A 27,277-nucleotide genomic window follows, 5' to 3' on the forward strand; every position below is an offset into this window, starting at 1 on the left:
GCACCAAAAAATTGATGCTTTTGAACTATGGTGTTGGAGAATACTCTTGAGAATCCCTTGTACTGCAAGGAGATCCATCCAGTCCATCCTAAAGGAGATCAGTCCTGGGTGTTCATTGGAAGGACTGATGCTCAAGCTGAAACTCCAGTACTTTGGCCATCTAGTGTGAAGAGTTGACTCACTGGAAAAGACCTTGATGCTGGGAGGGATTGGGGGCAGGAGGAGAAGGGGACGACAGAGGATGAGATGGTTGGATGGCATCACCGACTGGATGGACATGGGTTTGAGTAGACTCTGGGAGTTGTTGATGGACAGGGAGGCCTGGCGTGCTGCAATTCACGGGGTCTCAAAGAGTTGGACATGACTGAGCGACTGAACTGAACTGATAGAGGTATATAGATATAGATGTAGAGATAGACATGCCTATACATATGGATAGCTAGAGATACTCGGGAATGAGTGAACTAGAGGTTTTAGCACTCCACTGATAGGTTACTAATCCTGAACATGTGATGGTGACAACTCCCCCCACCAGGCTTTTCATTCTGCCTTTGTCTAATTTAATATAAACTCTTGAAGCAAATCCAAGTGACTGAGTGATTTGCTCTTCTACTCATTTTTCCATTATATTTGAAACCATCATACTAAATACATATACCAATCTACATTTGGAAGCTTCTAAGCCAGGTGTTCCTAGCCTCTCTTGTTTAGTTTCTGTGGGCCTAAGATGTTTAACTAAGATCCCAAATGTTTACAAAGTGCCAAGAAGAAGAGCCCTACTAAGGGGAGAAGCATGTAGTTGCCACATGATAGTCACACATCGATTGCTGTGAGTCTTCTGCCATGTATTTAGCTGGTCTTCACTACATAGATAAATATTTTGGGCTTTGGTCCTGTCCCAGGGAGGAATAGAAGCATTGATCTTTGACCTGCTCGTCTAACTTCTGGTGTTTAATGTCACAGTTGTCAGTGTAGTGGTGTGCTCTCAGTCTGGATTATGCACAAATTCCAGCAACCCGTTGTCAGCTGTCTTTCTAAGAGGTCCGTTTGCAACTGGACTGTATTACTGTCATATTTGATTGTCTTACCAATGTTGCTCTTCCTCACTGAAATGATTGATGACTAAATGTCTTTGTAGACACAGGAATGTATTTAAAATCAGCTGAGACTAAGCTTTTGGTCCTGTGGTTGTGATTCCATCTTCCAATGCAGGGGGTGCAGGTTTGATCCTTGGTTGGGGAGCTAAGATTCTACATGCTTCATGGCCAAACACCCAAAACCAGAAAGACAGGAACAATATTATAACAAATTCGGTAAGACTTTTTAAAATGGTTCACATCAAAAAAATCTTAAAAAAAAAAACAAAACTGGACTGACAATGAACAGATACAATGTATAGTGGCAGAAAGAAAATTATTAGGCTTTAGGTAAAATTGGTGTAAGTTTAAATCATAGAAAATGAAAATAAAGCTCCATAATAGCTCATGATGAATTTCCTAGAAATAAAAAGAGAGAAACTATTTTTACTAACCTGAATTCAAATATACAATGTATAAAGTAAATAAATCATCATTTATAATTATTTAAAATTTTTAAAATATTTATAAAAATTTTATTTAAAAATTTTCACTAACTCTAGTTTCTTTGAGAAATTTTTAAATTAAAAAACTATCATAGTTTTGAAAGATTATGAGTGCTTCTTTTTTTAAAAGTCAAGCAACACTGAAGTATAAGAAGTATAGTAAAGAAATTAACAAACGACTTCAAACAACCAGAAACAGCTGACCGACATTTCATGCCTGTCATTCCAGACATCTGTCTTATATATAACATACAAATGGTCCTCATGAACAGAAATAATTTCAGAACTTTGGGGCATACTAGTTGTTTATTTGTTTTATTTTTCTGCTAGCTACAGGATAGCTGACTATCTTCATGTTGTATCATTTTGGTTCTTCATTTCAATTATTATCTAATACTTCTAAAGAACTTTTATTTATTTACATTCTTCTGATTCTATTAAGATATAATTTCCATACAGCAAGTTTAAGGCACATAGCATATTGATGTGACTTACATATACCATGAGATGACTTCTACAGTAAGCTTAATAAACATCTATCATCTCATATAGAAACAAAAAACAGATGAATGGATAAAGAAGATGTGGGACCTATATACGATGGAATATGACGGGGTCATGAGAAGAAACAAAATTGGGTCATCTGTAGTGGTGTGGATGAACTTAAAGTTTGTCTTCATATAGAGTGAAGTAAGTCAGAAAGAGAAAGACAGATATCACATATTAACTCACGTATGTGGAATCTAGAAAAACAGTACAGGTGAACCTATTTGTAGGGCAGGAATAGAGATACAGATGTAGAGAATGGACAGATGGACATGGGGTGGACAGGGAGGAGGATGGGATGGAATGAGCGAGTTGCTGTGACATGTATACACTACCAAGTGTAAAATAGATAGCTGTGAGAAGCTGCTGTATAGTACAGGGAGCTCCGCTCAGAGCTCTGTGATGACCTGGATGGGTGGGATGGGGCGGCCTGGGAGGGGGTCCAAGCAGGAAGGGATATGTCTGTACATAGAGCTGATTCACATTGTTGTACAGCAAAAACTAATACAGCATTGAATTATACTGATACAAAATAATAAATGAAAAAAAGAAACAAATATTTTTCCTTGTGATGACAACTCTTAGGAATCGCTCTCTTAACTTTCAAAAGTAACATATAGTAATGTTAATTGTATTAATCATGTTATATATTATGTCCCTAGTACTTACTTATCTCACAACTGGAAGTTTGTATCTTTTGACCACCTTTGTGACCATGCAGAGATATTACATTATGATAGACAATATTCCCCACACTGTACATATCATCCCCATGACTCATTTATGTTGTAACTGGACAGCTGTACCTCTGAATCTCCCCTACCTATTCCCCCCACTACCTCCATCCCAGCAACCACCTCTTCGTTCCCTATATCTATGATTGTTCTGCTTTGTTATGTTTTTTTCCATTTGTTCTGTATTTTAGATTCCACATGTAGGTGAAATCATACAGTATTTGTCTTTATGTTATTTCACTCAGCATAATACCCTCTTGGTCCATCAGTATTGTTATAAATGGCAATATTTCATTCTCCTCTATGGCTGAGTAATATTCCATTGTACACCTTCCTTATCCATTCATTTTTTGATGGGCACTTAGGTTGCTTCCATATCTTGGCAATTGTAAATGATGCTACAGTGAACACAGGGGTACATATATCTTTTCAAATTAATGTTTTTGTTTTATTTGAAAATATATCCAGAAGTGGGATTGCTCGATCATATGGTAGTTCTGTTTTTAATTTTTTGAGAAAACTCTATACTGTTTCTATAGTGGCTGCACCAATTTACAGTGATCAATTTCCCCTTTGTATGTCTATTTGATTTTGATACCAGGTAATGCTGGCTTCACAGAATAAGCTGAAAAGTAGTTCTTTCTCCTCAACTTTCTATAATACTTTTGTGAAATTGGCGATATTTCTTCCTTAAATGTTTGGTAAATTCACCAGTGAAGTCACAGTAATGGTAATTTCTTTGAAAGTTGGTTTTTAGCTACAAATTCTATGTACTTAATACATATAGGGCTAATCGAGTTACCTGTTTTTTTCTTGAATGAACCTTGGTAGTTTGTGTCTTAAAAGAAAACTGTTCATTTTACCTAAGTTGTTAAATGTATTGGCATAAAGTAGTTTGTTTCCTTATTATCCTTTTAATACTTGTAGATTCTGTATAGATGTCAACTCTCTCAATTCCTGTTATTGATGATTTGTGTCATTACTCTTTTTCCCCCCCAACATATCTGGTTAGAACTTTCTCAATTTTAAAACTTCATTCAAATATCTAGTTTGTGAGTTAATTAATTTTTGTTCTGTATTTTTCTATTTCTTTGTTTCTGTTTTGATCTTTATTATTTCCTTTTTTCTACATTGGGTTTCCTGTGCTCTTCTCTTTCTGTTTTTTAAAGATAGAAACTGAGATCATTCATTTGAAGGTCTTTCTTCATTGTCTAATACAGGCATTCAGTGTTATAAATCTCTCCTTAATTACTCCTTTAGGGACAGCTCACAAATTTTGATATGTTGTATATTTGCTTTATACGGTTCAAAATGATAAGTACTTTTCCTTGTGATTTTTCCTTTGACCCATTAGATTATTCAGAGGTATGTTACTTGATTTCCAAATATTTGGAGAGTTTCTAGAGAGCTCTCTGTTTATTGATTTCTGATTTAATTGCATTGCAATTTAAAAAAAATCACATAGTATGACTTGAATTCTTTTATATTTACTGAGACTTATCTTATGGCTCAAAATATAGTCCATTATGGTAACTGTTCCATGTGTGATTGAAAAGAATGTTTATTCCATTTTTGTTGAAAATTTTCTATAAATATCAACTAGATCAAATCTGTTCAAAGTATTGTTCAAATTTTTAATATTCTTTTTATTTTAGCAATTATTGAGAGACATACATTGACATCTCTGACCATTTCAAAATAAACCCAGCCAAAGACATGTAGAGGCAAATTGAGTAACAAAATTGAAGAAGACAACTACATAATTATATTTTTAAAGAGGGAAGTTTGAAGGTGGGACATCAGTTAACACAAAGGAGTGAATCACTAGGTATAGAATTGCAGGCATGGGAGGAGATCTGAGCCTTCAAGCACGCTTAATAAGGTAACCAACTACTCTACTTCTGAATAAAGACTGGACCCTTCTATTTGTGTCAGTGATGAATTTTCTAAGGAAACAAGTTGAGAATGTACATGAAACTAACCAACGTGAAAAAAGAATTTGTCCAGTCATGACAGTCTTTAGGGACAACCTTAGCTGCAATCACAAGCAGCAATATGTAACTGTCATTAACCTTATTCCTCTCACTCTGCAAAAGGTCACTTTATTCGTGAATTGTGCATACACACACTCACACAGATAAGAAGGCATTAACAAAGCACGGGTGTTGGCGGCCTCACCAACTCTATCTAACCCAGTTAGCACATTTTCTAACGTCCTGTCATGAAGTCATTGGCAGTGTCGGTGTTCGAAAACTGCATGGCTCAGATGTTTCTAAACCCTTTTAATCCATGACAAAGGCCTCCCTTTATTGTTGTTTTGTTTTCCTTTGCTGCCCTACAGCATGGCAGCCAGTGTGCGCTCCTGATAAGCAGTGAGCCATGCAGACGCGGCTCAGTTTCCTTGTGCACACCACCATGCAACCTGCCAAGGCCCCAGTGTGGGAGGCAGCATGGTTTCCCCTCCCCACACCCAGAGCCAATGCCAGTGGCACCCTGTGCAGTGGTTAGCAGGCCAGATAGCTTCAGAAGAAGATGAAATTAATGTTTTGTGTCACAAATGACATTTACCTCTGCCTAATTTGGAGGCTATAGCATTCTAGTGTAAATAAATTCATTCTAATCCAGGTGAGGTAGCAACAGCTTCAACTTTGAAGCAAAGTTAGAGCAAAAAGGAAAAGAAATTGCTACAATGATAATGGATTTTTTGAAAGGTTTTTTTCCTCTTTTCCTGGGTTTGCATGGTAGGAATAAAGAGAGGACTATACTGGTTCAAGACACAATGCTGATATTTGCTGTTGTTAACAAGAGAGGCCTCTGTGTATCTGGGGGAGTGCAACAATGGAAACAAGAGTAGACTCTATAGATGGTGAAAGCTTGAATAACTGGGTTTAGGAAGAGATGTGTGAAGGGATTGACGTCTTTGTCAATTGCTTTGTGAATTGGAGCTTGACTTTCTAAGTTGGATGACTATCTTGACTGCCAAGTTGGGATGAAGAACCAAGTCAGGGTCCACGTGGGGTGATTCTGTGGGAGAGCTCTGAGCTGCTGGTAGCTGAATGCTGGCCTGGGGGAAACTAATGTTCCAGGTAAACTAGGAAAGTAGTTGGGACAGAGGAATCAATGTAGAGGTCAATTCAGAATCCCACAGAAAAGACCAGGTGCCAGGAGAGTATTGAGGACCAACGGGATTAAGAGGTGAGGATCTATTGCAGGGATAAGAAGTTAATAGCTAAGTCTTGTTGAAAGATGAGAATCAACAGGATGGAGGACCACTTCTTAAAAACCCACCCTTCTGTAAGCACACATGTTTTAATTGTAATGTTAGGTCCCTACTGTCACCCCTGGTTCCTAAAGGAGCCTACAAGGTTTTGAAAGCAACCTCGGGTTCTGTGTACACTGCAGATCAGTACATTTGAGCAGTTTGCGACAAGAGCTATGGGTCTAAGCTCTCAAGGCCTTTCCCATTCTTCTAGTCAGTTTTCAAATGATCAAGAGCTTCTTTTCTCTAGAAACATACGCTAAAAGCCAGGGAGCTAAAGAGAAGAGAATGATTATATCATAGAGATTTTATTTTCCTGAGAATATCTTTTTAGCAAAGCATAGCCCTGATTTCCATTTCTCCATCTTCCTTCCACCTTTTTACCTTTCAGCCTCATCCATGGCACACCTTCCCTGGCACTTGCTACCCTCCACAGAAGAAAGACAGAAATAGCCATCCCAGTATTTTAATAAAAATGCAGTCTAATCTCATTTGGGGAGGTGAGAGCTCATTTTCCACCAAATCCGTAGTTGAGGGCTCTATGAGTTTCTATCCATCTGTCAGTCAGCTTTGTAATATGGTTTTAGACAAATAATTGAGAGACACCTCCAATCCTCTTGGGATTCAGCAGTCACCCACTGTGTCCCTCCTTCAGTTTGTTTCAGATTGCTTCCTAATCCACCCTCCTCCTCATCTCAGACTGGTCCCTACAATTTCACACAAGTCTTGGAGTTTTCTTTCTCCAAAGTCCCTCTAACCTGCCATTTCCCCAGATCACAGCCTGTAACATCTCTTCTGAACTTGGGGTAACACCCAGTGAATATGCTGTCTCTAGCACAACTGACTGTTCAGTGTTCAGAGGTTCTGATTAGAAAATCTGCTTCTCCTCCTACCAGCCATGAAACCACACCTTTGACATCTTTTAAGATATAAGTCAAGTCACATCGTTTGCCCTGATTGTACAAGTCAGCACTAATATCTAAGCTTAACTCTCAGCTCTTTCCTTCCTTTCTCTTCTTTCCTTTCTTCCTACTTTCCTTTTCAGCAAATATTTAATGAGTTGTTAGTGTGCACCAGGCACTCATTCTTTAAGGAACTGGGTTACAGGAGTAAATAAGACATATAAGGTCTTGATTCTTATGGAGTTTACATTCAGAAGGTAGAGATAACAATCAACTGTTAAACAAGAAAATGATCATTCAAGATGTGCAATAGTGAATTGTGGATAGTGAATGTGATAAGAAGTGCTCATGGGTACTTTAAATGAGTGGTAGGGAAGACCACTTTGAGGAGATAACATGTATCTGTGATCTAAGTTGCAAAAGGAGGACTCTATGCTCTGAGCTTCCATAGAGAAAATAGCATTCCAATGAGTAGAAATTTCCAATGCAAAAGCCCTAAGATAAAAGATAAATTGGAAAAGTGTAATCTTGTCCTCTGTTGCTTCTGTAGGCTTCCCTGGTGGCTCAGTTGGTAAAGAATCTGCCTGCAATGCAGGAGACCCCAGTTCAATCCCTGGGTTGGGAAGATCCCCCAGAGGAGGGCATGGCAACCCACTCCAGTATTCTTGCCTGGAGAGTTCATGGGCAGAGCAACATGGTGGGCTACAGTCCCCTGGAGATCCCCTGTAGAAGGGAATGGTACACCATAACTATATATGAAATATGTAATGTACATATATAAAGAATATGCAAAAAACTTTAATACTATGAGGAATATCTGTCTTGATTATATGTTCATACATTTTTTTTCTTCTCCAGTAGAGTCTCTACAAAGCATTATCCAACCTAGTAAACTCTCAGTCTACATTTGAGGATATTGATTAGGAGGCAGATACATATTCAGGAGGAAAAGTGGCAAATTTGGGGGTAATAGGAAGTGAGTTTATTCCCAGCTGTTCTCTAGACTGAATGGTGCTTAAACTCAAGAGAGAAATTAATATACGGTTCATCAAGATTTACACTTACGTGTGTACCTAACTCTTGCCTTTTTCTCATTAACATTTATGGTGCAAAGTTCTTTTAGCTTCCCCTTTTCACAGAATGACCAGCTCCACATCGTCCACTAACCAGCTTACCCTGGCTCAACTGAACACACTGTAAAATTACTTTTAGTATGAGTGAAAACCCACCATCACATTTTATGACTGGTACAATAAAAAATAAGAAAAGGCAGTTTTTAAATTATAATATGCATAAGTGTTAGTCACTCCGTCATGCCCATCTCTTTGCGACCCCATGGACTGCAGCCCACCAGGCTCCTCTGTCCATGAGATTTTCCAGGCAAGGATACTGGAGTGGGTTGCCCTTTCCTTCTCCAGGGGATCTTCCCCACCCAAGGATCGAACCTGGTCTCCTGCACTGCAGGCAGATTCTTTACCGACTGAGTTACCAGGAAAGCCCATAATAGTATGGAGCTTTTAACTCAACGGGACTTTCAGGGAACGGTGTCATTAACAAAAAGAAGAGGAAGAAGAAGAGGAGGAAAAGGCATTAGTGTGCACTAGTGCTGCTGCTGGCTGTGTTTGGGTCCACAGTGCCAAGGGTGGAGCAGGACCTCCTAAAACAAGGACTGTGTATGTGTCGTCACTGCTCCTTGAACTCTATAAAGTTTTCTGATTGAAAAATAATGTAACAGCACAACTTCCATCAGTGAACAGAGGTGTGTGAACCTGCTTGTCTTGGTTCTCCAGCAGCGAAAGTACAGAAAATGCAACAAGAAGACTCAGATTTCAGTAAGGCTGGGTCGCCAAGCAGCCGTGTTGGGTTGGATGGAGTCCAAGGCAGGACCCAGCAGCCCCCAAACAGGTGTGATTTGTGAAGGAGGCTGCAGAGAGCGGATCAGCTGTCTCACAGTCTGGTTCAGGTTTCATACAGAAAGAGGAACGCGATGATAAATCTGCAAGTGCTCAGGCACAAAAGGTTCCCCACCACATCTGGTACATCTCGTTCCACTCTTCACAAAATCGAGGACAGCCAGCGCTGGCTGTTAAAAGCCTCATGGTTTTCAACTACTGAGAAGAGCTAAGAGTAACCAATATACAGACAGATTGTGGATTTGTTACCAGTTCTTCGTGACAAACATTGAACTACCAATTATATGGGAAGTGATCTTCATTTCTGTTCTTTCTAGTAATAAATGTTCAGGACCCAAAATGCCTGGGGGCAAATCCTACCTCCAGAATTTACAAATGTTAAACAACTTCAGTGAAGTTGTTTAAACATGCAGTTTCTCAGTTTTCTCATCTGTAAAGTAGAAATATTATTGGTATATACCGTATAGAATTGTGAGGATAAGTGAGGTGGTTAAAGACCTTAGAGCTCATACTAAGAACCCAGAAATTTCTCTGCTAGTGTCCTAACAGGAAACCACGGCTGCTCAGAACACTACGACGCTAACAGAACTCTAGTCCCTGGGAAACAGTTTATTTTATAGCAAGAAAATCACACACACACTCATGTGCACACTTAACAAAGTTTAGTGGTTATACCTGCTCTCTGAACAGATTTAGAATTAGAATATGACTTAATTATCCTATGAGAAATGCCTGGGGAAAGCCACACTACTCATAGATCATGGTAAAAGTGGATCAGAAAGCCCCGTGCAGCCCCTCGTCCAGTAAAGTGACTCCTTTGACCCCTGTAGACACTGCTTCTCAAATGTTGACTCAAGCATTGACTGTGTAACTGCTTCTTCACGTGGTCTTTAAAATAGCCTTGCAGACATGTCACATGGAGGGCTCCAGGTAAGCAGTCACCTTCAGAGCTGTGCCCACAGCAGCATCACCTGGGGAGCTCTAAATTTCCAAAGCCAGGGCCCCACGTGAGATGACATGTCAGGCTGGGTAGGTGGGGCCCAGGCACTTGTGTATGAGGCTCAGTGACAGTTGGCAGCCACTGAGGTGACAACTGCTCTTATTTTATGAACAGGGACATCCAGGCCACTAAGGTAATGTACTCAAGGCCAGCGGGGCTCAAGAGTGGCAGAGTTAGGATTAGTCTAAGGCGTTTTTTTTTTTTCTAAGACATTTTTAACCCAAACAAAATGCCAGCGGTTCTCAAGTGGAGGGGGGATTGCAGGAGAAGAATTGCATATCCGAATCACATGGAATTCTTTTTGAAGAATTGCCATCACCGCCTCTACCACCACCTCTGCCCTCTTTCTTGTCCCATCTGTCATGTTGTCCAGGGATCTGATATGATGCTAATGCGTACTTGCTCAGGAAATGTTCCCAAACATCCAGACCTGAGAAGTACGAATCCTATCCCATCAGGAATCTGCAGCCCAGGATCTTTGCTTTTAAAAAGCTCCTCAGCTAATTCTTACATGAATCTAGGTTTGAGAAATAGTAGATGCTCACATGGTCAGCTTTTGAGGCAGTAGCACATCATGCATCATTAATAAGACTTGGGTTAAGGATGGGCAATGATAGGCTGTCTTGAAAGGTGGTATTGAAATGAGGATACCAGAGCCCAGGATGCACAGGTCTGTCACAGACTTCCCAGATCTGCCTCGCAGGCATGGCCAGGACTTGGTATGACCTCTTATAATTCCTTGTTATTCCAGATAATTCAGTTGGAATTAAGACACCTTTGTTTTCTCTTACTTGCTCTATGAAATCTTGGTGTTTATCTCCACTGTGTTTACACTGGACACAGAGGGTAGACATGGATATTTTTGAAAACAGCCCCTGCTGCCAAAGCTTTGGAGAAATCCTGACACACGGGCTTTTCATCAACTTGCTGATACTGTATTACATATCATATCATGGTGCATAAGAGAAAAAAAACAAACACTGGCTGAGACCCTAAGAGCAACACCACCAGCATGCCCTCCCTTTGTTTCTTACCAATAATCAGATGAGATCGGGTGTGTTCAGGGTGATTTGGCCGTCAGTTCAGTTCAGTTCTGTCGCTCAGTCGTGTCCGACTCTTTGAGACCCCGTGAATTGCAGCATGCCAGGCCTCCCTGTCCATCACCAACTCCCGGAGTTTACCCAAACTCATGTCCATCAAGTCAGTGATGCCATCCAGCCATCTCATCCTCTGTTGTCCCCTTCTCCTCCTGCCCCCAATCCCTCCCAGCATCAGGGTCTTTTCTAATGAGTCAACTCTTTGCATGAGGTGGCCAAAGTATTGGAGTTTCAGCTTCAGCATCAGTCCTTCCAGTGAACACACAGGACTGATCTCCTTTAGGATGTACTGGTTGAATCTCCTTGCAGTCCAAGGGACTCTCAAGAGTCTTCTCCAACACCACAGTTCAAAAGCATCAATTTTTTGGTGCTCAGTTTCTTCACAGTCCAACTCTCCCATCCATACATGACCACTGGAAAAACCATAACCTTGACCAGATGGACCTTTGTTGGCAAAGTAATGTCTCTGCTTTTTAATATGCTATCTAGGTTGGTCATAACTTTCCTCTTAAGAAGTAAGTGTCTTTTGGCCATAGACTCTTACTAATAATCAATTCTGCTAGTTATGGGAGTTTGGATTGTTGGGGTGATGATGTATTTCGCTGAGAGTGCTGCTCAACTTGGGGGCATTGTGAATGATTTTGTAATTTGGAAGGAATTCAGCATATATATGCTGGTGAATTGGGCTTAAGTCTTTTTAAAGCCTGCTCCCACATCGCAAGTAACCTCATGATCAATGCTTCCTAGGATTCTTTCAGCCAGACTGTTGCAATATTTATCTTCCTAACAGCCCAGTGAATATGGTAAAATCAATTTCACCAGTGGGGGCATCTTTCTAGAACCACTGAATGGACCAGTGCAGTCACAGGTCGCCGCCCTCCACAGGGACCTTCTGTTTGTGCTGGGGTCTGCGGGAGACAGCGGCCTGGATGGGGCTTCTCCCCAGGAGTCACAGATCCATGCTTCTCGGGGCAGCAGCCTTACGGTCCAAGTATGCTACAATTTAAAAAAAATCGGGGCTTTTGCTGAAAGCCTTCCTTTGTCTGCTTGCTAGCCTAGTTTGCCATCCAAAAGATTCCACAGAGTTGATGTTTCCGTTCCTTTAATTCAGTGTTTGGGATGACACAGCCCCAGCCCAGCTGTCTCCCGAGTGAAGGGGTGTGTGTGTAAATGTTACCCAGCGTTTTCTCGGTCTCTTTTCTTTCTTTGGGTCGGAAGCAAGGCTGTCAGGCTGTATGTTGTTATTTAAGGGGTATGCTGAGATGCTTCCTTTCTGCGTTGGAAAAGATCTTTTCAAGGGAGCCTCTTTATCCCTCTGACATTTTCACTCTTGAAAAGCTGACCCAGTTCCCGCAGAATGACAAAGGAAGCACACAGAGCAAACAGATTCCCCTGGGGGCTGACAAACCCAGGTGAACTCTGGCTCACTGAGTTTCCCTCGGAGCGCTGGGCGAGCTGCCGGAAAGCTGAGGAGGAGTCACATCTCAAAGATATGTGGACAAACTAGGATCTGTTCAGCTTTGAGCTGCCTTTTAGAGTTGGTCTTTTTTATAAGAGTCCACAGGAAAGTTCATTCAATCCCACACTCAGCCTGTGTGCATTGACGTCTGGACATCTGGTCTACCATTTGTGTTCCCTTTGGTTCTATAGGGTCCTACCAGGGGTCTAAGGAGTCACCTTTAAGCCAGGGTTTCTGAGTCAGTGTGAATGAACCACATTAGTTTCCAAGACTCCAGAGACTTGAGTCAGCTCACATTCACTGCAGGTATTGGCCTCTCCAGAAACTAACATTACTATTGAGTTGTAGAATCTGGGGAAAGGAAGGAGATAAATGGATATAGTACTAGATCCTGTATACCTCACACAGCTTTAAACATTACAGTTGTTTGTCTAATCATTGCTCAGGAAATTCTGAATAGAAGTTGATCCCTTTATGTAACTTACTTGCAACTCTTCCCAGACCCTCTGTATTTACCAGCATTTCAGCCTTTTTCTTCCCTGATAACTAGAGAGAGGCTCAAAGTTTAATTTCCCTCTACTCTGTTTCCTCTTATTAGGGTGAGTCTGAATTATAAAACCATGACTGCTTTTGTGACTGGCCTATAATTTGGCATTTTATGTACAAAGTAAAGAGGAACTCTTTAGGATGCATGTTCTTGTCATCAGATTCTGTGAGCAAAGAACATCAATAGATGTATCCACTTGGCTTGTCTCATTCCATATGTTTTCTTAGATCATATTCCTTATCCTTTACATTTTCAACTGTATTTCATTGACTCCTTTCAACTATCTTTTTTCCATTTAGTCTTTCAACCAACAATTTCTGTAAGTACTTGTAGGTATTGCCCTAGAGAATGGAACAAAGAGACTCCTTGCCCTCTAAGAGATGATGGTAGGTAGAAGAAATCAACATAAGAGCATCACAGTATCATCAGTAACATAACCAAGTATTGATGCTAGAAGAGAGGCAGATACAGAGAGCCTTGGGAGCAGAAGAAATAAGAATCCCTTATTCTACCAGGGAAGATTGCCAGTCAAGATTGCTGGGAGAAATAGCAATAACCTCAGATATGCAGATAACATTACCCTTATGGCAGAAATTGAAGAGGAACTGAAGAGCCTCTTGATGAAAGTGAAAGAGGAGAGTGAAAAAGTTGGCTTAAAACTCATCATTTAGAAAACAAAGATCATGGCATCTGGTCCCATCACTTCATGGCAAATAGATGGGGAAACAGTGAAAACAGTGATAGACTTTATTTTCTTGGGTTCCAAAACAACTGCAGATGGTGACTGCAGCCATGAAATTAAAAGACACTTGCTCCTTGGAAGAAAAGCAATGACCAACCTAGACAGAATATTAAATAACAGAGACATTACTTTGCCAACAAAGGTCCATCTAGTCAAAGCTATGGTTTTTCCAGTAGTCATGTATGGATGTGAGATTTGGACTATAAAGAAAGCTGAGCACCAAAGAATTGATACTTTTGAACTATGGTGTTGGAGAAGACTCCTGAGAGTCCCCTGGACTTCAAGGAGATCCATCCAGTCCATCCAAAGGAAATCAGTCCTGAATATTCATTGGAAGGACTGATGTTGAAGCTGAAACTCCAATGCTTTGGCCACCTGATGAGAAGAACTGACTCTTTGGAAAAGACCCTGATGCTGGGCAAGATTGAACACAGGAGGAGAAGGGGATGACAGAGGATGAGATGGTTGGATGGCATCACAGACTCGATGAACATGAGTTTGAGCAAGCTCCAGGACTACATGATGGACAGGGAGGCCTGGCATGCTGCAGTCTATGGGGTTTCAAAGAATCAGACATGACTGAGCAACTGAACTGAACTGAACCAGGGAAGAACTGGAAATGTTTCACAAATGCGTTGTAGGTGATAACAGTACAGCACTGAGCAAACAGTGGGTTCACTTGTCCTGTCTGGTTATTCATAGTCCCTAGCTGAAGGTAACAATGAAATCAGGATTTTCCTCTGTGTGAACTTAAACCAATTTTTGAAAACTTTACAGAATTAATGTTTAGCAAAAGGTAGTAATGAGTCACTGGCGTTGAATCTATCAAATATTCTCAATGAGGGAATCTTGGTGATAATGATGGAAAACTGTTTCACGCACACACACTGACATGTGCACAAGCATGAATTTAGTTACACATACAAGTAGCTCAGACGGTAAAGAATCTGCCCACAGTGCAGGAGACCTGGGTTCGATTACCGTGTTGGGAAGATGCCCTAGAGAAGGGAATGGCTACCCACTGCAGTATTCCTGCCTGGAGAATTCCATGGACAGAGAACCCTGGTGGCCTTGGACTACAGTCCATGGGGCTGCAAAGAGTTAGACACAATTGAGGGACCAATGCTTTCACTTTCACATATCCATTCTACTCTAGTGGCAGATTTGTCAGTGGGAGAGGCATGTGTGGAGTGATGGCTGTATAGTCATGGTACATCATCAAATCACTCCTGAGAAGGCCATAGACCCTCTGACTTGTCTGTGTGCACACCCCAGCCCCTTGTCCCAAGTGTTAGAAAGGGCCATCTCCATGGCCATGCCAGCTCCACAAGGACCAAGGTCATCATACCATCTCTGTCTCTGTGCCAGTGTATTTATTACTCAATCAGTTTTCTGAGTTTCTAAGTGTATTCAGCCCTAAAGAAGAGAAAAAATATTTGTTGTCACTGTTTAGTTGCCAAGTCATGTCCCACTCTTTGCAACCCCATGGACTGCAGCCAGCCAGGTTTCCCTGTCCTTCATTATCTCCCAGAGTTTACTCAAACTCATGTCCGTTGAGTCGGTGATACCATCCAGCCATCTCATTCTCTGTCACCCTCTTCTCTTCCTGCCCTCAATCTTTCCCAACAGCAGGGTCTTTTAGAATGAGTCGGCTCTTTCCATCAAGTGGCCAAAGTATTGCAGCTTCAGCTTCAGCATCAGTCTTTCTAATGATTATTCAGGGTTGATTTCCTTTAAGATTGACTGGTTTGATCTCCTTGCTATCCAAAAATATATATTTTATTTAATGCCTTCTATGTGCCAAGATCATGCTTCTGCCTTCATGTATTATTATCTCACTTAAACCTCATAATAATCCTGTGAGACAGACATTGCCATTTCTAAATTTCTTTCCAGTAAACCAAGTCTCAGAGGAGTTAAAATGCCTGGCCAACATCACATAGCTTTTAAGTGATCTTCCTTTGTCATAAAAGGTATATGGATCAGAAGCTAAACTATGTGTGTTGGAGTTCATTCTTACATCTGTGTCCTAGCTCTGAGACAGATATGTAATACTGAGTCATCTTGGAAAAGTTTCTTCCTCTTCCTTAGCCTCAGTTTATCTGTAAAAGAAAGATAATACTAATTGCAGAGGTTTGTAAGGATTAAATGAGACAGTGCTTATAATGTGATTAACCCTTTGTCTGATACACAGCAAGCACCTAATATATAACAGCTGTCCTAAAAATGGTTAAATTGGGAGTTCAGGTCTGTTTTCACTACATCACTTCCATTGGAAACCTTGGTGAATATCCTTTTTCCATTTTTTCCAGTGCCACCCTTAATGTCAAAGAGATGTCACCAGTTCAAGGCCAGAGCCTAATGGAGCATGAACAAGCAGCTTTCAGGTATGAGCCACCAGCTGGGATGCTTGTTACTCATCGTCCAATCCTCTCTCTCCTTCTGCAGCTTAGTCCCCAGTGGCCCCTAAGGATAAAAAGAGCAGTTATTCTGGGGGCACACATGGCATGTGAGGATGTTTTCTTTTTACTGAATGGCACAGCAGTAATCCAATTCCGAATAATACGTAAAGCTAAATGATGGAGTTAGCCAAGTATACCTGAAAAGGCCAACATTCAGCTCATGACTATTAAATGCCTACCTAGGCTAGACACTAGCCATACAAATAATTCACAGCCCTGTCTCTCACGGGCTCAGGGTTAAGCCAGGAAGACCAACAGGAGAACAAGCTCCATTTAGGGCACAGGGCACTCCCAGCCTTGCACAGAGGGTTGCAAGCTAAGGCTGCAAGTGTCCCACCTCAGCATCCAGGTTGGCACGTGGACAGCATGTGAGTGGTATGGCTGACACCTGCTCAAGCCTGTCATCCAAGCCATCCTGTGATTGAGCTCCATTCATATTAAAGGGTGAATATTTCCCCAAATTTCCCTGACCATTTGTCTTGATCTGTTCGTACAGTTTCTTCCCACGTAAGTACTTAAATTTTAAATGTAAAATAAATGCTATTGGTCATTTCGCACAGCTTCAAAATATGAACTCCTTAACTGGATTACGAGACTTTCACTATTTCTTCTGGTGGTGGATCAAAGGTGAGAACCTGATGGAGAGGCACAAGGGGGAATGCACGGCCAGAATCTGCTAACATTGCCAAAAACATGAATCCACTTCACCTGGCTTTGGGAGTGGCTGAAGGAAGAAGATGCATTCCAGGACAGAAAGGCACATCTGAGCTTTACAATGGGAGTTAGAAAAACTTGCATCAACATTATTTAGATTTCTTGAAGTATCTCCTTATAAAGCTTTGGTCATATCCAAAGACGTTTAGTTAAGTGTGTGAATGTGTGTGTTTTTCTTTTGAGAACTGTGAAATACCAAGATATCTGATAATAGAATGCATCAGGACCCTTGGGTAGTGGTACTTGGCTGCTAAGTTTTGGGCTTTGCAAGTACAATGACTGTTTTGGAGATAGTTTCTTAGCACCTAGTTCTATGCTTGGCTTTGTGCTGGATACTGCAGGGCTGTGGAAGACGAGATGTGTCTTCCAGGCGGCTTCTGTTCAGAGGCTGACACAGAGATCTCACCTACAACTGAAAAAACTTCGAGCAGGTATATAAATCAAATGATGAAAAAGAATAACACTCCGAACCAGCATGGGGTAAATGCTGCATATAAATCTTTGCATTACTGCAAACCTCGAAGGTACTGCAACTACCCTCAGGTGCTTTGGAACCATTCCAAAATGCATAGTTTAGTTAAATGCGCCTATCCAGATGTTGAGATAAAATTAAGATCTTTCTTGGACTCCATACTAGAGAACTCCATCACATCTCTACATGACTAAGTCACTTCCTAAAGTGTTTAGTGTGATGTGAAGTGCCTGGAGGAGAATTTCAGAGAAGTTGGAAATGGCTAAAAAGTTAGAAAAGAAGTATTATAAGAAAAAAAATAACTAGATAAGTCCATTCTACTTATAGAAGAGAGCTAAGTGAAAATAAAATCTCTTCCCAGGTGGAGTTAAACTAAAACCTCCACAAGCCCCTTAGAAGCCAGAGGAAAGTGGGTGAAGGAATAAGTAACTTAAAGTGAGCTAGTGGGAAGGACCGAGCATGAATCCAATTTTGTGCTTAATCTCCTGGCAAATTGGAATGGATCCTCAAATCTGTAGTACTTTTCTCCAGAAATCTGGGGAATTTGATTAATATTTGCTCCACTTTGCCATGGTACAATGCCAGCAGGCAGATAAGATATTGGGTATCTTATACTAGTTCAAGTTCCCTGGGATGCAAGTAACAAAAACTGACTAAACAAAAACTGAAAGGGAACTTACTTGAAGGGCTAGGATAATCTATTGAATGCGAAAGAAAGCTGAAGTCACCAAACCATGTAAAACAATTTGGGGAAGGACAAAGCCCATAAGCCTTCTCTCCCTGGCTTTGATATCTAGATGACTCAAGTCTTCTGTTCTAAGGCATGTCTCTCTGGCCCCAGGGAGAGAAAAAAATCTGTTGGGTCTACCAGCAGCCCTGACTGATTGTGAGGCCAGGAGCCGAAACAGGGACAGAATATAGACATGGTAGCTGGGTGTCAACTCCTATCTTTTAGGAGTAGTTGCCAGAGGAGAGGGAACCCCTGAAAGCCATTCCCAGAGAGGTCTACAGCTCCCAAAAAGAGGCTGTTACAACAGTGCCCAGTGAGTTGTTTCTAAACTCCATGGGTTGAGGGTAGGGAGACAGGGAGAAAGAGAAAAGAAGGGTATACATCAGAGGAAGAAGCATTTGCATTTACTCTGACAGAGAATATTGTGATGAAGAATGTTGTTAAATATGGAATGTATGCATACATGCTTGCTAAGTCGCTTCAGTCATGTCCAACTCTTTGAGACCCCATGGATTGTAGCCCGCCAGGCTCCTCTGTCCACGCGATTCTCCAAGCAAGAATACTGGAGTGGATTGACATTCCCTCCTCCAGGGAGTCTTCCCAACCCAGGGATCAAACCCGTGGTTCTTAAGTCTCCTACATTGGAAGGCAGGTTCTTTGCCACTAGTGTGGGAAGCCTTATAGAATGTCTCCTCCCTAAAAAATGAACTGTAAAAATAGAAAAGGATCATGCTTGGAAATAGGATGTGTTTTCCTTTGCTAACAATGGCTAGGTTGTGATTCTGTTAAAAAGGCAAGATGACCTTCTGAGGCTCCTCTCACTGAGATTTTGTGATTTTGTGGTAAAATGTTCCCCTACTGCAGATCAGCATTTATTAAAAATGTGTCCATTAGATGTTAATCATTACATGTTCTATGAATTACATAATTGCAATTTCATCAGGTTTGAGAACTACTAAAGTTCATGTTGGAGCTTCCCTGGTGGCTCAGATGGTAAAGCGTCTGCCTGCGATGTGGGAGACCTGGGTTCCATCCCTGGGTTGGGAAGAGCTCCTGGAGAAGGAAATGGCAACCCACTCCAGTATTCTTGCCTGGAGAGTCCCACGGATGGAGGAGCCTGGAGGGCTACAGTCCATGGGGTCGCAGAGGGTCGGACACGACTGAGCGACTTCACTTCAGAGTTCATGTTTGCTGCTGCTGTTTGTTTTTCTCGTTTTGTTGTAGATTTTCTCCCAGTATTAACATATACCATGATTCTTTAAAAGGTGAGTAAGATTATAAATGTATAGATAGGAAAGACCCCTAATTCTAGTGGGGTTTGGGGAGTTGTTAGGCAGTCAACCCACCATACTGCTTTAAAACCCTAATCTAGTCTGGAGGTTTGGTTGGCTTTGCCAAGACTTGAGTTCAGCTCACATGGGAAGGATGTGGGGGAATTTGAGGTAGGTAGGTGAAGGGAGAAATGACTGGAGGAAAAAACTTTTCATGTGCTGGAGATAGTCTGTCGGAAGGTCCCACTGCAGGGTAGAACTTCACGCATTAAAGTTACTGAAAAAAGCCCAGTGTAGCCAGTGTATCAACGGAGGTAGACAGGGGTCAAAACGGACTTTGGGAACAGATTAAGTAATTTGAATTGCTCCCTAAAATTAGTGGGAAACTGTCAGTTGATTCTAACCATGAGAGTGACCCAGATCCTCAGAGTCTTATGTCATTGGTCTTTCCACTCTTCCTCATAGGTTTTGTAATCTTATGGTATCAATAATCTTTAAATTCGTTGCTAGACTCTTCAGAGAAAATGTGTTATTCTAAAATTTAGTTCGACCAACTATCTTAGAGAGCTGCATGCTGAGGGAAATCTAGGGACTGATTTCCACATCTGGCAGTTTAATTTCCCAGCTGTGATACTCAATGGTGAAAAGTTGAAAGTCTTTCCTCTAAAATTAGAAACAAGGTAAGGAGTAAGATGTTAGCTGGGTGTTTGTCATAAATGGCTTTTATTATGTTGATATATGTTCTCTCTATACCAACTTTGATGAGAGTTTTTTATCATCAACAGGTGTTGAATTTTGTCAAATGCTTTTTATGTATCTATTGAGATAATAATGTAATTTTTATCCTTCCTTTTGTTAATGTGGTATATCACATTAATTGATTCATGAATATTAAACCATCCTTGCTTCCCTGGAGTAAGTCCCATTTGGTCACGCTTTATGATCCTTTTTATATATTGTTGAATTCGGTTGCAGATATTTTGTTGAGAATTTTTGCATCTATATTTATCAGATATATTGACCTGTAATTTTATCTTTTTGTAGTTTCTTTTCCTGGTTTTGGAATCATGGTAATGTTAGAAATGTTACAAGTATTAGAAAGCTAAACAAATAAAAGTATACTTTCTAAGCTCTTGCAATAAGATCTGGACACGATCTGTGTTCTGCCAAGTAGATGCATTAGCAATAGACTTGGCAGAAGAAATGAGCCATGAAAAGCAGTGCTGGCAGGGGGCTAGGGAAGGGCAGATGAAGGGCACTGGGCTTCTTAGCTCTTCTGGCAAGCACAACTGCAGAGACACTGGGTCCTTTTGTAGTTAAAGTTCTGTCGGGGTTTGAGTTTCTGTAACATCATAGGAACCTTGTGATGAGCAACAAAAGGAGGCAGCAGTGAGATTTCTACTAGAGCCATCTAGAGGAGTTTGGGTGGTTCTTCTGGCTGCTCTAATTCCTGATGGTTCTATCCTAGGTTGTTTACTTGTCCCTTCTGAAGTTTCTGTAAATTTCTAACTATCCTGGAAAAATTCTTTTCTTCTTAAGCCAGGTAGAGTAGATTCTGTTTTTGCAATTAACTAAGTACTACAGGTCTCCTGTTCTATACCCTTATTGTTCACTATACTTTTCCTTCATAGTATATTTCACAACTGCAATTAAATAATTGTTTAGTTTTAGTGTATATCTGTCATCTCCACTGGATGACAGACTCCCTGAGGGCCAGAATTGGGTTGTATTTTCAGCACTGAATATCATACCTGGCACATAATGGGTGCTCAATAAGTGTTGGTGAACACATGGCACTGTGCCCCAGCTCTACCTCTTATTAGTAATTTTACCCTGAGCAGCTCAGTACCTCCACCTGAGCTTCGGGAGTCTGTGAAGACAGTGCTCTGATTCACTGGGATTCATTCAAATGGGGGAAGATATTTGGAAATACTTTATGAACATTTCATTCAAATGTCAAAGGTTATTAATCTGGGTTAACAAGAAACAAAGAGTAAAGGAGACACACACAGTCTAATCATTTTTCTGAGCCCAACTATAATCTTTTATTTTCTTAATATTGCAAGTCAATGCAAGTCCACATATATGGGACTACTGCTCAAATTCCAGAGTCATCCTAAGTGCTCCCGGATGTCCAGAACTTGTAATACAAACATTAGAGAGTGATATTAATTTATAGCACGGACATGGCACTGCTCTTAATGACAACCCAAGGTCAAATAAACATATACTGGAACCCAGGGAGATTCTCCTTTTGGAAGATTTCAAAAAGGGTTTAGGGACATAAATGTTTATACAAAACAGAATAAGGACTCGAAATATATAAGCAGAACTATATTACTACTTTGGAAGTTATGACTTTTCATGGCTCAAACGATACCTTGTCTTGAAGTAAGTGCAGCAAAAACTCTCCCATCCCTTTGTTTGCCTGTTGTGTGCACCAGGGCGATGCGCAAGTAGGCATCAAGCCGTGTTTTGGGGGGATAGAGCTGGACTTTTTGATTTTTCTCTCATATTTTTTCCCCACAAAAATAATTTCAGGATCTGCTTTGACCCAAATCCCCTGTTGACCTGCTTTGAGGGCTAGGTAAGAGAACTGAGGACTGAGGATTCACGAAGGCAAAGCATCTCTGTTTGTAAGAGGGAAAGAGAAAAAAGAGTAGCACAGGAAAACTGAACAGCCTTTAAGGTAATTAGCAATTTTCAAATGCAGCAATGGGCAAAGGAAACAAAATGTAGAACATGTATTAAAAGTCAAGCGGATGGTTTAGAAAATACAGCTGTAGGATCACACAGATTTTGACCATCCAAACCAAATTCAATTATCATGTCTGTGCTGCCTTTCTATTTCCGCCACTGAAAGGCTATTATTAGGTGCTCTCTCTCTTTTCTACATCTCCAAGTATTGCCTTCGTAAAACATTCCAAAAAGTAAACATTAGCTTTAGGCCATTTGATTACTGGTTTCCCAGAACGCTATGTTCTGTCCTGTTTCTCTCCATATTCCTTTAATATTAAAAATAGGAAGTGACTGAAGGCAGTTGAATGGCTCTGCCTTAGAGGCTGTTCCCCCAGCCAGCCTCTCAAGCATTGTTGGGTCCTTACCCTCTAAAATCCATTTCGTCCTTATTACATAGACAGTCCTCTGCCAAGCAGGAAAAAAAAAATAGAAACTGAACATTTCTTTCCTCTCTACCAATTACTATTTTTTCAAAGTGCTTTTTGCTTTGTTTAACAAGCCTCCTTAGCTGTGGTTCATTTTAAGTAAGGCTCATTTTCTTTTTTGTGCTGGATTAGCATCTGAATGGGGAGGAGAGCTGGCTCTGGCAGTGTCTTTGAACAGGTGATATAAACAGAGCCTGGGATAAGGAGAAAGCACGGACACGGCTCCCCCGCGGGCAGCACCCAGGAAGTGATCTGGGCTGATAGAGGTGTTAGCTGTGTTTACTGCAGATGGCACTCTTATTCACACGCTACTTCCTTCCAGCTCTGACATGACCCAGGGGAAATGGTGTGTGACATGCCTTGTGTAGGAGTCTCACAGGGCAGAGAAATAGCTAGGAAGAGAGATCATGTATTTCTTTGACAGTGAAGATGGATATGAGATGAACATAGGAACCGGTGTTCCACATAGGAATTCCTCCTACACTCCTCTAAAGCAACATGGAGTAAAGTTTGTCCCAGTTAGTTTATTTTTCCTCATCAACTCAGCAGCTCAGTCGCTCAGTTGTGTCCGACTCTTTGAGACCCCATGGACTGCAGCACGCCAGGCCTCCTTGTCCATCACCAACTCCTGGAGATTACTCAAATTCATGTCCATTGAGTCGGTGATGCCATCCAACCGTCTCATCCTCTGTCGTCCCCTTTACCTCCTGCCCTCAATCTTTCCCAGCATTAGGGTTTTTTCAGATGAGTCAGATCTTCGCATCAGATGGCCAAAGTACTGGAGTTTCAACTTCAGCATCAGTCCTTCCAGTGAACATTCAGGGATGATTTCCTTTAGGATGGACTGGTTGGATCTCCTTGCAATCCAAGGGACTCTCAAGAGTTTTCTCCAAAACCACATTTCAAAAGCATCAATTCTTCGGCACTCAGCTTTCTTTATGGTCCAACTCTCACATCCATACATGACCACTGGAAAAACCATAACCTTGACTAGACAGACCTTTGTTGGCAAAGTAATGTCTCTGCTTTTTAATATTCTGTCTAGGTTGGTTATAACTTTCCTTCCAAGGAGTAAGCATCTTTTAATTTCATGGCTGCAGTCTCCATCTGCAGTGATTTTGGAGCCAAAGAAAAATAAAGTCTGCCACTGTTTCCACTGTTTCTCCATATATTTGCCATGAAATGATGGGACCAGATGCTCATCACACACCTCTAAAGCAAAATGAAAAAAAAAAAAAAAAAAACCCACAAAAAGCAATCATGCAGTTAAGCCAAGGAATAACTTAATCCTGAAACCAAAATCATTTTAACATAGATTTAAATAACATTTTAGGGGACTTCTCTGGTGGCCCAGTGGCTAAGACTCTGAGCTCCCAGTGCAGGGGGCCCAGGTTCTATTCCTGGTCAGGGAACTGGATCCCACGTGCCCCAACTAAGAGTTCATATGCTACATGAACCAACCAAGATTGATGATCCTGCATGCTGCAACTAAGATCTGACATAGCCAAATACTTGCACTGGCAGGCAGGTTCTTTACCACTAGCACCACCTGGGAACCTCAATATTATAAATAAAAATAAATTTTCTTTAGAAAATAACATTTCAGAAAACCTTAAATCATACATCACTTCACATTCTTTTTGTGGTTTCAGTAGCATTCAAAAATACGTTATACACAGTTATAATTGTTAGACAGACAACTTTGCCTTTTTCTTCCAAAATTTAACACTAGTTCACACATTTTCATGACCTATGTATCAACATTACCCATGAACTTATTTGTAATACTGATATAGGACACATTCTTTCATTTACTTAATCACTTATCAAATATTTATGAGTGCTGCTAGATACTGGAGACCTATCTATAACCACAAAGGAGATTCTGAAAGATAACTCACTAGGGTTGCTTTTCAGTAGGTTTTAAAGCCAATCTCTTTATATTTTTTTTGAAAAGTCAGATTTCCACATCATTAAATCAAGACAGTTTTTTCCCTAAAGAAAAAGTGAACATAAAATACAAAATCTCATCTCATTTATCTGGGCCTTCACTTCTACGCAAAATGAAGTAAGGATAAATTTAATATCTAAGCTCCCTCCCTTTTTTTCACTGGAATTGTATGGTCTGGGTTTAAGGAAATAGTAGGAAGATAACATGCATAGTGTCATCAAACATCTTATAAATGCCCTTAGGAGTCATAATGCTTTTTCTAATTCATCAGCGACAATTAAGCAAGAACCTAGATATTTATGTCTTAGAGCCCTGCTAAGTGTTTAGTTTAAAATAGGCATCTTCAGAAGTGGAGACCAGGAATTTAGGGACTAGGAACAAAAGGGCTGATATAAGGAATACAATCTACTTCTCTGTTTCTTTCACTATGATGAGGGAAGACCAAGGAGGACTTGAGAAGACGAGAACAATCCCATTACGGGATCCAAAGAGAAGAGTGAAACACATTCCCTCCTCAATAAATGTGATTTTATGTTCATTCCAGCCACCTATTAATCCAAATTAAAAAAAAAATGCTCTTGGCATTCCCTTCTGAGCCCATGGCTATTCTGATTTCCCACTGAGATCTATAAGTAATCAAGAGCTCAATAATTCCAAATTGTGTTTATAGAACCACTTCCTTCCATAACATGTAAGCTGTTCTTTGGTGAAGACAGATGGATAAAGTCTGTAGGACCTTGTCTTTGAAAACTGTCTTTTGAGAACTTTTGACAACCAGTGGGGACGCACGTCTGTCTCTGTTTAAATGAGTTCATTATAGTTAATGTTTTTGTGACTTTCAATCATTTCTCAAGTGTGATATGTTTTAATCAAAAGTGAAACACTTTATGGAACAAATACTGTTAAAAATCCCAAGTTTGACATAATATTTTTGGAAAAAAATCTTCTGGAGCAAGACACTTTTTAAAAAAGCAGGGAGGGGCACAGTTCTTATGTTTTTTTATTTTTGTTTGCTGAAATCTATGTAAATGGAATAATAAACAGGCCCAAGTTACCTCAAGAATGAAACATTGCCCCTTGTTACTTCCACAGATCTCTTCCTTTAGTAAGCCATTTTCTGGTCTGGCTTAGAGGATTTTATTTTATTGACTACTAGTTTAAAAGACATAATAAATATAGTACATCTGACATTTTATTGACCAAAATTATCTAGTAAATGGCACTTCTGAGTTTACTAGCAAAATGATAGTTGTTACTTACACGGATGATAGAGAACAGTGGGCCATAAGTCAAAAAGTCAGATGGAAACCAAAGTGGTCCTCGGGGGCAGGAAACATGAGAAAGTGACACTCATTGAAGAGAAGAAAATCCTCTTTATTGTAGGACTTCAGGGTGTGATTCTGGGGTATTTCTAATACTGGAATTCAGAGGCCCCTTTTGATGCCATTAGGAAGTGAAAATTTAGTCAGTGTACACTTGAAATGATAGCCTATTTGAGATACTCATGATAAGGAATTGCCATGGCAAGCAGACCTGAGAGGCATGGCCCTAAACAGAATCTAGGAATGTAGAGTTGGGAGTGTAAGAAATTTTCAACTGCTTCTTTTCAGTGCAAAGATAAAGCTCATTGGAATGCTAAAAGTACTATGATGTGGGCCAAGCACACGTAGGTAACTCAGCAATTTGCCACCACTCCATGGAAATGACCTAGAGATCACTCAACTCCCTGTGTTTCATAAACCAGCTATAGAATCTTCTTTTTTTTTTTTTTATTAAAATGTATCTATGTATATTTTTAGCTGTGCTGGGTCTTCGTTGCTATGCCAGCTTTCCTCTAGCTGCAGAGGTCAGGGGCTACTCCCTAGTTGGGATGCTCGGACTTCTCACTGTGCTGGCTTCTCCTGTTGTGGAGTGTGGGCTCTCGGGTGCAGGGGCTTAAGGAAGCAGGCTCAGTAGTTGTGGTACATGGATTTAGTTGTCCTGCTGCCTGTGTATCCTCCCAGACCAAGGATCAAACCCATGTCTCCCGCATTGGCAGGCAGATTCTTTACCACTGAGCCACCAGGGACAGCCATAGAATCTTAATTTGGCTTCTTGATAAAGAAAGGGAATACACTGATTAAGCCAAGCAAATCAGTCATTCAGTTTGGTGGTAAATTATGACTCATTTTAAGTTAGTAAATTGACATTCAGGTACAGATTCATGTCGTGCTGAATGCTGGAGGGACTTAGAGTCCTGATTCCCACCGTGCAGTGATGTCCAGTGTAAACCAGTGTTGATTCTCTAACAGAATTCCCATGTTGCCACCAAAGTGTTGGAATGCCCTGTGTGCATTTTCCAAGAAAGATTAAATCATGTTAAATGGAAATTATGTTATCTTTGTAATTCCCTGAAAATCATGTTTAAAAAAATAATAATATCTAATAGTTATTAAGTCAGTTATCACTCTACTTATTGATTCATGTCATGTACTCATTTAAGATTTTTATGTGTTATTTTTTTTTAAATCCTCATCACATGCCTCATCCCCATTTTACAGATCAGACAATGGAGGCACAGAGAGGTTTAATAAATTGCCCAGGATCACACAGCTAGCAAAAGGCATGGTCAAGATTTGAGCCTTGGCCCTTAAGATCATCAGTCCATCTTCTTAATCACTAGACAAAAACTCTTTATTAAATAAATATTTCATTGAGTAGCCTGTGCCAGTCTCCAATCAAGCCAGAAAAAA

At 40.6% G+C, this 27,277-nt stretch overlaps 1 long non-coding RNA gene across 8 annotated transcripts in view; it reads left to right on the plus strand.

Annotated features, from left to right (window-relative positions):
* The window catches only part of LOC110126271 (uncharacterized), a 147,485-nt gene that overhangs the window by 24,694 nt on the left and 95,514 nt on the right, over positions 1-27,277 (plus strand). For 6 of the 8 annotated variants that reach the window (XR_002310370.2, XR_011483848.1, XR_011483847.1 and 3 more), the window contains exon 2: positions 16,094-16,168. This is a non-coding gene — a long non-coding RNA (uncharacterized lncRNA). Of the gene's footprint in view, positions 1-16,093; positions 16,169-16,803; positions 26,349-27,277 lie in introns of those variants that run through there. The other 2 variants (XR_002310374.2, XR_002310368.2) reach the window with 2 other exon arrangements.

This window comes from Odocoileus virginianus, chromosome 27, assembly GCF_023699985.2.
Source record: "Odocoileus virginianus isolate 20LAN1187 ecotype Illinois chromosome 27, Ovbor_1.2, whole genome shotgun sequence".
NCBI classification, from domain to species: Eukaryota; Metazoa; Chordata; class Mammalia; order Artiodactyla; family Cervidae; genus Odocoileus; species Odocoileus virginianus.